This window comes from Marmota marmota, unplaced genomic scaffold, assembly GCF_001458135.2.
Source record: "Marmota marmota marmota unplaced genomic scaffold, marMar, whole genome shotgun sequence".
In the NCBI taxonomy this organism is placed as follows: Eukaryota; Metazoa; Chordata; class Mammalia; order Rodentia; family Sciuridae; genus Marmota; species Marmota marmota.
Genome location: NW_026002626.1, coordinates 218,350 through 231,077, shown reverse-complemented (window position 1 = coordinate 231,077; position 12,728 = coordinate 218,350). Strand labels below are relative to the sequence as shown.

Here is a 12,728-nt window from a genome sequence, read left to right as displayed (position 1 = left end):
TTTTTTTTTTTTTTTTTTTTTTTTTTTTTTTTTTTTTTTACCTTGAGATTTAAGGGATTTTGATTCATATTCTAGGGACTTAATTCTTTTGAACATATCCACCATCAATTCATCCTGTTGAAAATGTTTAGTTTTCTCTTATTTTTACCTCTTTTTTCTCGAAAGGGTTTTTCATCCTCAAGTTTAGATTTGGACCTATCCAGGTTTTCATATATTGTCTCCAAATTTTCTGCTTTTATCGACTCCTTCTCTAAAATGGCTTCCTTTAAAGAAGACTCTAAGCCTTCATACTCTCTTTGGACAAGGCTAACTTTTTCAAGTAGTTCACATTTTTCTTCAACTAGTCCAGAAAATTTTAGAGCAACTTTTTTTTTTCTCATGTAAAGCCTGCTCCTTACAGACAGATAACTTCTCCACAAAAACAAAAGAACAACAGAAAATGCAATACCTGTACATATCACTAACTCCCATGGAAAGCCATAAGGACTAGGTGTGTTTCCATGTCTTCAAACAAGGCAGACCACAATCCTCCTTACTTCTTTCAGGACCACACCAAGTAGGGCTAAAGGGCAGCACTTGCCTCTCCTTCACACTAAGGCTACTTTGGCTATTCCCTCCACAACCACACCATGCTCAGCCACACCAAAACTGGCTGTGAATACTCAGGCCTTTGGTCAGGAAGAAACCTGCACTAGGCAACAGAGCAGACCATTGTGAACCAGTAAGTGGGGGGAAGGAGCATGGGCATGGGGAGCCCTGGTCATGGGTTCCCAGGGGCCTAGCACATTCACGCTGCCTGTCAGAGAAGTCTTGGCCCCTTCATTATGCTGTGAATCTGGTAGCATCACAGGTTCAAGCCTATCCCAATCAAGCCAGAGAGGAATCCTCCCCAGGTCACCCACCCTTTGGTTTGGTTTAGGCCAGGCCAAGGCAGAACTTATTATGTGCCATTCTGTACAGTCATAATATCACCCACTTTGATGTCACTAACATTCTAAAGCTCTGTAAAATTTTAAAGAGATAATACATCATATATTTATATTTGTACCACTTGTCCTTTTGTTTTAATGACTCATTCCTTTCCCTCCCCTCCTGTTCCCTATCTTTTTCTTTCCTTCCTTCCTTCTTTCCTTCCTTCCTTCCTTCCTTCCTCCCTTCTTCCTTTCTTCTCCTGTTCCTTTTCTTGCAGTGTTGGTGGTTAAATTTCAAGGCCTAGTACATGCTGGGCAAGCTCTCTAGCACTTAACTACATCTCCAGGCCTGTTGACACTTTCTATAGAAGCCATGTGAATTATTGACATAGAAAACATCTTGTGTTAGACTATTTTAAAAGTAATTTTAGAGGAGTGCAAACATGGGCACAAATCAGTTTTGATAAGTTATTTTTAAGTACTACAGCATATATAATGTTTCTAAAAAGAAAGAGCTTAAAACATGAGTTGGTATTCATCTCAGTTTTTGTAGACTACTCTTTATTCAAGAGTCATCAAAATCTTTTTTCAGATGTTTTTTTTCACTTATCATAGGATGTAAATACTTCTAAGCAATCTGGTCATTATAAATATATAGCAATGAGAAGGATAAGATAAGTGATTTTTTTGGATCAAAGAAAACAGAATAAAATGTTGCATGGGATTCTCACACAGAGACAATGGACACCAGAGTATTCAATAGGAAGCAGTGTTTATTTGTGTGCATCCAGCCTCAGTGAATTCTTATACAAAGGCTGAGCATTTAGTGTAGGGAGTGATCCCTTATAATATTCTGGTTAGTTTTCTTTACATACTAGCCTTTATCTAGTATGTAAAAGAAAACTAATAAGGTAATACACATTCCTGTTTGGGAATTCTATTTCTATACTACAAAATATCAAGAATGTTCAAAACTGATTTCCAGAGGGCTCACAATGATACAGACGGCATCATATTCTTCTTCTTTTGTTATGAGAAATATGTACCACAAAATGTAGTTCAGTGTTAAAGCACCCCTGGCTTCTGTTCCCAGTACCAAACCAAACAAATGGCAGATGCACTTCATTTAGGGCAGATAATTTAGTATTATAGTGAGATAGAGCGAGCAAAGTTTACCCCAGGTCACTTAAAAGAAGAGCTGTATATCTTGATTGGTTTAAGCTGGTTCTTCTGGGCCTTTACTATAGAGCAGTTTCTGAAACAAAGAAATAACTTCAAGTGATGTTAGCAGTAAGCAGCTTTCTACCTACAATCACAAGTGTTCCTAAGTTCCTGCCTGGCAGCTGACTACTTTTCAGACTGTTTCCTGGTGGGGAGAAAAGTTTGAGGGGGGAAGAACTCACATCTGGATCCCTTGGTGGATCTCCTTTCTCTTGGCTATTCTAACCAATTCCCTGGAAGCACCTCTAGTATCTAAGATGCAGAGAGTTTGAATGGCCTCAGAATCTAGGGCATTGAGCCCTGATCCCAGGTCCTCACCTCACTCCATATCTCTGGGTTGTGGTTGTTCTCTAGGGCACCTCAAGGCCCTGATTTTAGAGGATTTCACTTCCATCCCACCTCTATGCCCTCAAGTTCAATGAGGGCTTAGATTGCAGTACCTGGAATTGGGAAGGAGTTTCTTCGGGCAGGAGATTCAGCCTTACAAGCATGCTGTCTTTATGTTGACCTTACAGAAGGCAGTGTCCTTGGAGCTACCCAGTAGACCACCTTTGGGCTGTAACTTATGGGGTTGAGTCTTATCATTTGTTGCCAGACAGGTGTTTCTCCCTTGTGCCCAGGATCTCCCTCCCTGAGGTCATAGTTACACTTTGATGGAGGCGGAAGGCTATCTAGGTGCCAGCCACTCACTTTTCTCACTTCTTTTGCCCACTGGTAACAGAATCAGCTTTATCTCTCACACCTATTATCCAAGGCCCAGGTGACCCAGGAAGCTTTAAAGGTTAGTTGAATTCTGCAAAGGGACACCTTTGTTTTGAGAGGCTGCAGTGATAGGAATCACCTGCATGTTTTCTTTTAGACCATTTTGACAGTGGGGTTGTGATGGGTGCAGTCAGGAATTCCTTTAAATCCACTGTCATTTGTGGCTACAGACTGACCCAGAAGCCTGTTGACCTGGGCTAGAGAAAGCATATTTGGCACATTGTAGATAAATTGTTGGTTATGGGTACAAAAGGTGTGGGGAAGCTTGAAAACACCTTTGAAGACCTTCCTGGGATACTTGGTGAGAGATGGCAAGAGGAGAGGCAGGGCTCTGGACCCGCCAGCTCATGAGCCGTCACTGCTCAATAGCCATAGATCAAAAGCCACATCCTCATGCAGTGGCAACTGCTAAGTGGTGACTGAAGCAGAGAAGACCAGAGCAGTTCAGGTCTTTGTGCATCCAGCAGTGATATCAATCTTGCTGGCCACTGACTGGTATGAATCAAGAGGTGGTAGCTAAGCTCTCCAGGCCCTGAGTGTGGATAAGGGCAGAGATACAATCTGATACAGATAGCTCCTTCTTATTTTGCAACTTCTGACCTTTCCTGAGTATCACAGCTAGATTATGGCATAAGCAGAATCATATGTAATAGAATAAAAATTGCCACCAAGAGACAACTTGTGAGTTGTCCAAGTCACACATCTCAGAAGTGGGTCAACCTGGTTGAATTCAGGCCCAGTCCCACACACCTCAGCTCAGGGAGCTGCTGTCAGTGGTGGGTCAGCAGCTCTAGGGGATGATCCTGGTGACCACTGTGTGCTGTCCCCAGTGGCAGGATTTTGCATTCACTGTGTTCTGCCATCTTCCTAAGGACCTTGGGTAAAGGTGATCTGCATTGTATAGGAGAGAAAATAGAAACCCCAAGGTGTGCTGGGATTTGGCAATGAGCACACAATTAGTAAGCAGCAAACAGGGGATAGACCAGGGCATCTACAAGATCGTTGTTCCTTGGCCTGGCCTCATGACTTTTTATTGATGAGAAAGCTCTTGGAAATCAGGAGTAGACCTGCCTGTGTGGGAGGGAGATGGAGGTGGAAAGTGGAATCTGACCCACTTCCTGTGTCTGTAGCACCTGTGAGGTTGGCTTTGACTTCCATGAGTCATGCTCTGGGGCCAGATGGGGAATCCAGTATAATCTTTTGTTTCCCTTTTGATAGTACCATAATGGGAAGTTGCTTAAAATTAAAGTTTTAATAAATATTTAAAATATTTACTGCTGTTGGGGTCAAATTCAGGGTCCTTCTGCATGCTATGTGCAGACTCACCACTGAGCTACTTCCCTAGCTCCTTATCAGATTTAGGAGGAAGTTTTCATATTTCTATAGGTTAGCCAAGATGAACTTAATAAATACCATCAATTTCTGGGACTTATTGGAGAAGTATTTGCCAAAGAGTAAGATATGCAAGTTTTCTCTATCACTGCCAATTTCTGTCTTCAGAAGGCTAGTGTTGATATACATCATGGCAGTGTGAGTGTAGAAGAAGCAGTCTTGAGTGCTGTTAAGGAGCTAGAAAGAGTTGCTATTCCTAATGTCTTTCTGTAGGGAACACCCAGATGCTGTGTAGTGACAGGACAACTAGTCCAGTGCTTCTCTTGTCTCCAGGCTGAAGGGTGACTTTTAAGCCTGTCCAAACTGTTGCACAGTGACACTGGTGTCACATACAATGGAAGTGAGTAACTAAGTAAATGAAGTGGAAGAAGCCAAGGACACTCTTGGACCAAGCCTGTGGGCCATACACTGGATGGCATATCCGTGAGGCTAGGGAGAATGTTTGCTCTCAAATGGTTTATTTGATTGGTCTGGACCACAAGGGTACTCTTCATAAGATTGATAAGTTATTTGTAGTTACTTCTGTGAAGTCCCCTCACCACACTATCAGATCAGTGTTTGGTGAAGCAGGAAATGGGATTCTTAGAGAGCAAGCAGTTCATCTTTAGAATTCTGTCTACTGAAGTATGCATCATGTCATTGAATTATTGGGACAATTTTTCAGTAATATTATTTAGACAAACAAACTGAAGAATGGACAGGTGAAGCCACAAGTTCACAGAACTTTAAGAGGGAAAACCAGGGTTTAAACTCAGGGAGCCTCATTCCAGTGCTCACAGTCTTAATCTCTGCACTGTGTCCATAAAAAATGGTCAACATCCACTAGCAGGGGGACTGCAAAAGAGGAACACAGGAATGAGATGGGGATGGAAAACAGCTATAGTCAATGCCAGGTCTCATGCCAGCTGCATCTGTCATCTCACTGCATCCCCACAACTAATCTAGGAGGTGTTAATATTAAAGTGTGAGTGAGTCCCAAGTCAGATTTATCTGACCTCAAGCACAGACCACTGTAACCCACTGTGGTGTGGTCCTTAACTTCTGTTGGAAGCCACCAGATTCCTCTAGCCCTTGATCTGGCTCAGCTCTGTGTCTAAGATCTCAATCTGCAAGAGACAATGACCTCCACCTCCCAGGGTGCTGGTGAATAAAATTCACTATTGTGTTCACTTTACTTTTTTATTATTTTTTAGTTGTAGATGGACACAGTTTATTTTATTTGTTTATTTTTATGTGGTGCTGGGAATCAAACCCAGTGCCTCATGCATGCTACGCAAGTACTCTACCACTGAGCCACAATCAAGGCCTCTCCACTTTATTCTTCATTTCCTTCCCATTCACAAAAATTGAAGTCACCATTGTTGGAAACATGTGGGAAGGAGAGAGAACCAGGAGATGCACCAGAAAAACACAAGCAAAACCTAACAACAGCAAATCATGTGAGCTGTGACAGCTCTGATTTATTAGACACCAGTATGACCACAAGAACATGATTACCATAAAAGGTAATTTGCAGGCACTTATTAGTGACAAATACTGATAAACAGATGCCATAAAAACATTTTGATACAAAATTGTGACAAGTAAACCTGTAAACATAATTTAATAAAGTTACATAACCTTGCAGTGTGGTTTTTCTTCTCCCTACCTTTTCCCATTAACTCAAACCACCAGTAATCAAACCCCAGGTGCAATTTATTTCACTCTGGCAGCACCATATTAGAAGATGCACAAAAGGCTTTTGTCACATAAAAACATATTTAACTCAAGCCATAAGAGGATCTTCTGAAAAAAACAAAAGAGATTTGCACTAGATTAAAATCCTGGTAAATCCAAGAGGCAAAGCACTCACGAAATGTGCTAGAAATATAGATGCAATTATTTTTCCCCATTAAACTATAATTTTGCCGGATATTGGTAAGAATGTAACACTTTAGCCTGGTCTTTTGACTCAGCATTTGGAGGCAACCCTTTAATTGATCCATTCACAGATTCAGACTTAGGCAATATAAGCTCCATTTCAATTTTCATCTTCAGGATACGCAAATAAAGTGTTACTGCTTTGCTCTCCTGTTCCAATAGGAAAATGTATAGATGAGCAAAAAAGAATAAATAGGCATCATGTCATGAAGAGATATCAAGAAATTAACCATCAATTCACAACACAATCAAAAAACTGCAAAGGGGACATGATCTCATTTTTCAGATGAAGAAACTGAGGCTAGCAATATGACATAATTGGCTAAAGGTCACAGATTACTTTTTTTCATTTTTAAGTTATAATTGGACATGATGGCTTTATTTTATTTATGTTTATGTGGTTCTGAGGAACAAACCCAGTGCCCTGCATGTGCTAGACGAGTGATCTACTACTGAGCCACAACCTCAGCCTCACTGACTACTTCTTTTAAAGCTTAAAATAAGTTTATTATCTTGAAGTGCCAGAAGTCAAAAGTCCAAAAATTAGTCTTGATTAAAATTGGCTGAGCTGTTTTCTTAAAAGTCTATGTCAGGCTGGGACATAAGGCAAGGCTCACAATTCAACCAATGATGTCTCCACACAGCCAGTTTGACAAGTCACCAACTAGAACCTGACACTTCCCTTCATCCCCTCTTCACCTGGATCTGGAGCTGAAGCTCAGACCTCTCCTCCAAGCCTCAGACCAGGAGCCCACTTGCCTGCTAAGGATCATCAGGTGAATGGCTCAAGATGATACCAGAAATACAAACTCCCACACCCACAGAGACTTCCAGGTCCTTTGAGACAAGTTAACACATTCCTCAGCAAAATGGTACCATTACAAATGTACTCCCCGAGGAGGAAGTGGTGGGTTCCCACTACCCACCAGTCATGTTTCTGGAAGCAGTAGTTGACCATTGATTAAAACCAAACTCTCACCTTCATCCCAGTCACAGAGAAGGACCATTGGCATTTCCACTTCACAACATCAGTATCATCTTAAGGAATCTCTAAGTGTGTTTCACTTAAGTCACTAAGTAGAAGATCAGCTGAAATCATAGTGACCCTGATTGGATAACCCTGGTCCACAAAGCAATGCACAGAGGTTGCCAGAGAGCAATTGGGTCTAGCTAAGTCTTCTTCTCTACAGGATATGCTCTTCTCAGCAGCAAATCTTCCCAAGCATTATAGTGGATTATTTGTGGAGTATTTTTTGATTATGATGTGGCTGATGTGGTTGTTGTTACTGAGTGTTTTAAGTTCCTACATATTCCTCATAGTAACTCTTTGTCACATTAATAGTTTGCAAAATATTTCTCCCATTTTGCAGCCTGTCTCTTCCCTCTATGGCAAATTTGCTGTGCAGAAGCTTCTTAGCTTGATTAATCCTATTTATCTCTTTTTACATTTATTCCTTGTATTTTGGGGGACTTATGAAAAATGTCATTGCCTATACCAATGTAACAAGGTATTTCTTCTGGTTTCTTCTTGTGGTTTTAGAGTTTCAAGTCTTACATTTGAGTTTTTGACCATTCTGTTCTCATTGTCATTTTTGTTGTTGTTGTTTTGTGTTACCAGGGATAAAACCAGGGCCATGCACAGGCCAGGAAATTGCTCTACCATTGAGCTACAACCTCAGGCCTCAAGCTGATTTTCATAGTGAGAAATAGAGGACAAATTTAAATCTCCCCCTTGTGACTATCCAGTTTTTCCAGCATTATTTATCGAAGATACTCTCCTTTCTCCAACACAGGTTTTTGGCACCTTTGTTGAGAATGATTTGCCTTTAAATACATAGGGTTAAATGGTGGTTCCATTCCCAGCTTTCCCAGGAATCTCCATACTGCTTTAGCTATTGCCCTTCTTGGACTTTTCCCTGAACACCTTAAAAGAGCGTACTACAGGGATACTGCTACATCGATGTTCATAGCAGCACAATTCACAATTGCTAGACTGTGGAACCAACCCAGATGCCCTTCAATAGATGAATGGATAAAAAAATGTGGCATTTATACACCATGGGGTATTACGCAGCACTAAAAAATGACAAAATCATAGAATTTGCAGGGAAATGGATGGCACTAGAGCAGATTATGCTTAGTGAAGCTAGCCAATCCCTAAAAAACAAATACCAAATGTCTTCTTTGATATAATGAGAGCAACTAAGAACAGAGCAGGGAGGAAGAGCAGGAAGAAAAGATTAACATTAAACAGATACATGAGGTGGGATGGAAAGGGAGAGAAAAGGGAAATTGCATGGTAATGGAGGGAGACCCTCATTGTTATACAAAATTACATATAAGAGGTTGTGAGGGGAATGGGAAAATAAACAAGGAGAGATATGAATTACAGTGGATGGGGTAGAGAGAGAAGATGGGAGGGGAGGGAGGGGGGATGGTAGAGGATAGGAAAGGTAGCAGAATACAACAGTTACTAATAGGGCATTATGTAAAAATGTGGATGTGTAACCGATGTGATTCTGCAATCTGTATTTGGGGTAAAATTGGGAGTTCATAACCAACTTGAATCTAATGTATGAAATATGATATGTCAAGAGCTTTATAATGTTTTGAACAACCAATAAAAAAAAAATACACAGGGTTATTTCTGACTCTGTTCTGTTCCACTGGTCTGCATGTCTGTTTTTAAAGAGGTGAATTCAAATGGCCAACAAATTAATGAAAAAGAAAAAAACAGCACTCAACTTACTTAGCCATCATGGCAATAAGAAGTAAAATATACTATCTCACACCAGATAGAATTGCTATTACCAAAAAGAAAACAAATTCTGGCAAGGATATGAGTGAGAGGAAACTCTCAAACATTATTGATGGGAACACAAACTAACACTGCCATATGGAGAACAGATAGAGCTTCCTCAAGAAACTAAAAGTTGATCTACTATATGATGCATTTCTGAGTATATCTCCAAAGGAAATGAGATACCTGCCACCTGTGTTTATGGCTGCACTGTTCACAATAGCTGACATGGAATAAACCCAGATGCCCATTAGTGGAGGAATGGATAAAAATACTGTACTATATACACACACAGTTGTATATAATGAAATATTATTCAGCCATAGAATAATGACATTCTAGGACTGGGCTTGTGGCTCAGTGGTAGAGAATTCACCTTGCACATGTGAGACCTTGGGTTTGATGCTCAGCATGACATAAAAGTAAATAAAGGTATTGTGTCCAACTAAAACTAAAAAATATTTTGAAAATTTAAAAAAAGAACAACATTCTATCATTTACAGCAAATGGGTGGAATTGGAGGATATTATATTCAGAGAATTAAGTCAAATTCTGCGTGTTCTTATATGTGTGTGTTTTTAAAAGTCAATCTTAAGGTATAACAGTGATTACTAGAGGCTGGGAAGCATTGAGGGTGTGGGTAATGGGAGGTTAGATAATGTGTACTAAAACAGAGTTAGATAGAAGTAATAAGTTCTGGTACTCTACAAAAGAGTCAGGGGACAATTCTTTGTAATAACTTATTTTGTTTTATGTCTAACCAGAGAAGAGCTCAAAGGCCCCAATTATGAGGAATGAGAGGAACATAAATACTCATTGTCCTTATTTGATCAGTACACAATGCACACATGTATTGAAATATTATACTGTTGCACATAATATGTAAGATTATTGTGTTAAAGTTTGAAATGTTTGAGGTGAAAATGTTAACTACTTTGATTTGAACATTATATTCTATATATAAATTTGTAAAATTAAAATAATACTGTTTTTAAATGATGATGCTGGAAATTATGAAGAATACAAGCAACAATAAATGTTGGCAAGGATGCAGGGAAAATGATACTCTCATACTTTCCTGGTGGGGCTGCAAATTGGTGCAACCACTATGAAAAGCAGTATGGATATTCCTCAGAAAACTTGGAATAGAACCACCTTTTGACCCAGCTATCACAATCCTCAGTTGATACCCAAAAGACTTAAAATCATAATACTACAGTGATGCAGCCACATCAATGTTTATAATAGCACAATTTCTAATAATCTATGGAACCCACCTAGGTGCCCTTCAATGGATTAATGGATAAAGAAAATGTGTTATAGAGACATAATGAAATATTACTCAGCTTAATGAAGAAAGAAATTATGGTCTTTCCTGGTAAATGGATGAAACTAGAGAATATCATGCTAAGCAAAATAAGCCAATCACAAAAAACAAAAGGTTGAATGATATGTGGATGCTAATTCAAAATAAGGGGCTAGGGAAGAATGGAAGTACTTTGGATTAGATAGGGGGAGTAAAAAGGGGATTGGGTGTAGGGGCAAGAAGGAGAGTAGAATGAATCAGACTTTATAACCCTATGTGCATATATGATTACATGACCAGTATAACCCTATATCAGGTACAACCAGAAGAATGAGAAGTTATAAACCATGTGTTCTACTGTCATGTATAATTAATTAGAACAAATTAATTTTTTTTAAAGTTAATAGTGTATAGTGGTAACTAACATGTCTTTCAGCCCCATAATCCCAGTTTGAGCTGAAGAGGGCATCTATTTGATTCTTCAAATTTGAGGGGGAAAATACTTTTCTATCTTCTTTGCTTTACTTTTTCAAAAGGGAGAAAATGAATACCCAAAATATCAGCAGTTTGGGGGGACATGTTTGAATGACTTGAATCTGTATTATTTTGTCCAGTATTGTAAAGGGAACAATCAGAATACAATTTCCACTTAGAGCAGAAAAAATGGAATGGAAGACCATGCTCTTATTTTTAAATCCCATGATGCTGATACAAAGTTTAGCCTGGCTGCCATCCATTTAGATCCTTAGGAATGGTAACAGAAGTCCCATTGCAGAGCAAACCCTCTTCCTATGAGAGCACTGTTCTGGGGCAAGTTGAAGTTCAAGAAGAACCTTTCTTCTGGAGCAAGAAAAAGAATGTAATCTGTCCATGCCACGCAGACCAACTCCAGAGAATGGGGTTCCCTGCCAATCAGAAGGCTGCAGTGCACACACTAGAAAGTTCCATTCTGCCCTCACCTTTTCCCTGGTACAGGTAGTTGTCACCTATTGCTGGGACTTTCCCAACCCTACCTTCTAGAGTACAGACCTCAACTCTCCTACATTTATGGAAAATTCTGGTTCTTCTTTGTCAATGGCTTTCCACCCACAACTAATTCCACTTCAGATCACTCTGAACTATATCCCACTACCAGGAACACATCATCTTTGGAAACCTTGAGGTTTTTTCTGTCATTCAAATTGAAATCATAACACAGTGACTCTGCATCCTTTCAGAGCACATGCAGATTTAACCCTGCCATGTATTTCAGTTATCGATCTATAATGACATGGAAAAATAATTCATTCATTCATTAACAAAAAGTGTAACAGAGTGAATAACCTTAGCAATTCTGTATGTTATTATCATATATCTCTCATAAAATATAAGTATCCTTTATATATGTATGTTCTCCATCCTTGTGTAACTCAAAAAACAGCTCATCATATTGAGTGCTAACATCTGAGTATGTGATAACATACAGGGGCCATATCAGATATACAAAAAACAGAGTTCCCCACTCCATCTATTCACCAAGTTTCAGCAGGCACTATTACTCATGGATTCTGTATCTGTAAATTATTTGTAACCCAAAAGCCTCAACCTGAGATTTTTTTGGTCTTTGGTGAAGATGTACACTGCAGTGAAAACTTTGAGTCACATGTCCCACGCACATATCCCCAGCTGAGAAGGTCCATGGGGATGGACACTGCCTTCTTCTTTCAGCTCTTGCAGAGAAGACCAGAACAGGGAAGGGCAGTGCAGCATGGGTCAGGAGGCTCATTCCATTAGGACAGGGTTTTTGAATCCTGACTCTGGCACACAGTAGTGTGCAGCATTAAGCAACTCACTTAATACTTCTGAATTGTCTCCTGGGTAAAGAAAACAGAATCTAATAGAACAGGCTGTTTCTAGGATTGAGATTAAAGCCTATGAGATGGGTGTGTGTACTCTCTACACAGTGGTTCAGAGAACACATAATTATCTTCATTTTCTATTCGGGAGAGCAGCAGGAATTTCATCTGTATTACCCATGCCCTGTGTTTGCCAAACCATTGACCCATCCATTTGAAATGGAAGATTGTGGATTAAACTTCTTCCTTATGACACCTTCTACAACTTTAGAAGTGTGCCACTAAGTTAGAAGGAAAGAACACTACAGAATCAGGTAGTATATTTCTCACAAAATTCACAGAATATATTGAAATTTCATATCAAGACAGCAAAAAAAAAAACCTACTCAATTGAAATCTGAACACTTTGTATGTATTACTGTTTAACAAAGTTCACTCTAAGGTAAAATAGATCCCAAACTATTTATTTTACCTTGAATTTTTGCCAAATAATAAAAAACGAATAATAATAGCTATCATGTATTTTTATTGCATAACAATTGTTTTCAAAGGTTTACTTAGAATCATACCAATTACACTCT

At 39.4% G+C, this 12,728-nt stretch overlaps 1 pseudogene; it reads right to left on the bottom strand.

Moving 5' to 3' along the window:
* LOC125614572 overlaps window positions 1–12,728 on the bottom strand; it is a 52,211-nt pseudogene that overhangs the window by 23,779 nt on the left and 15,704 nt on the right.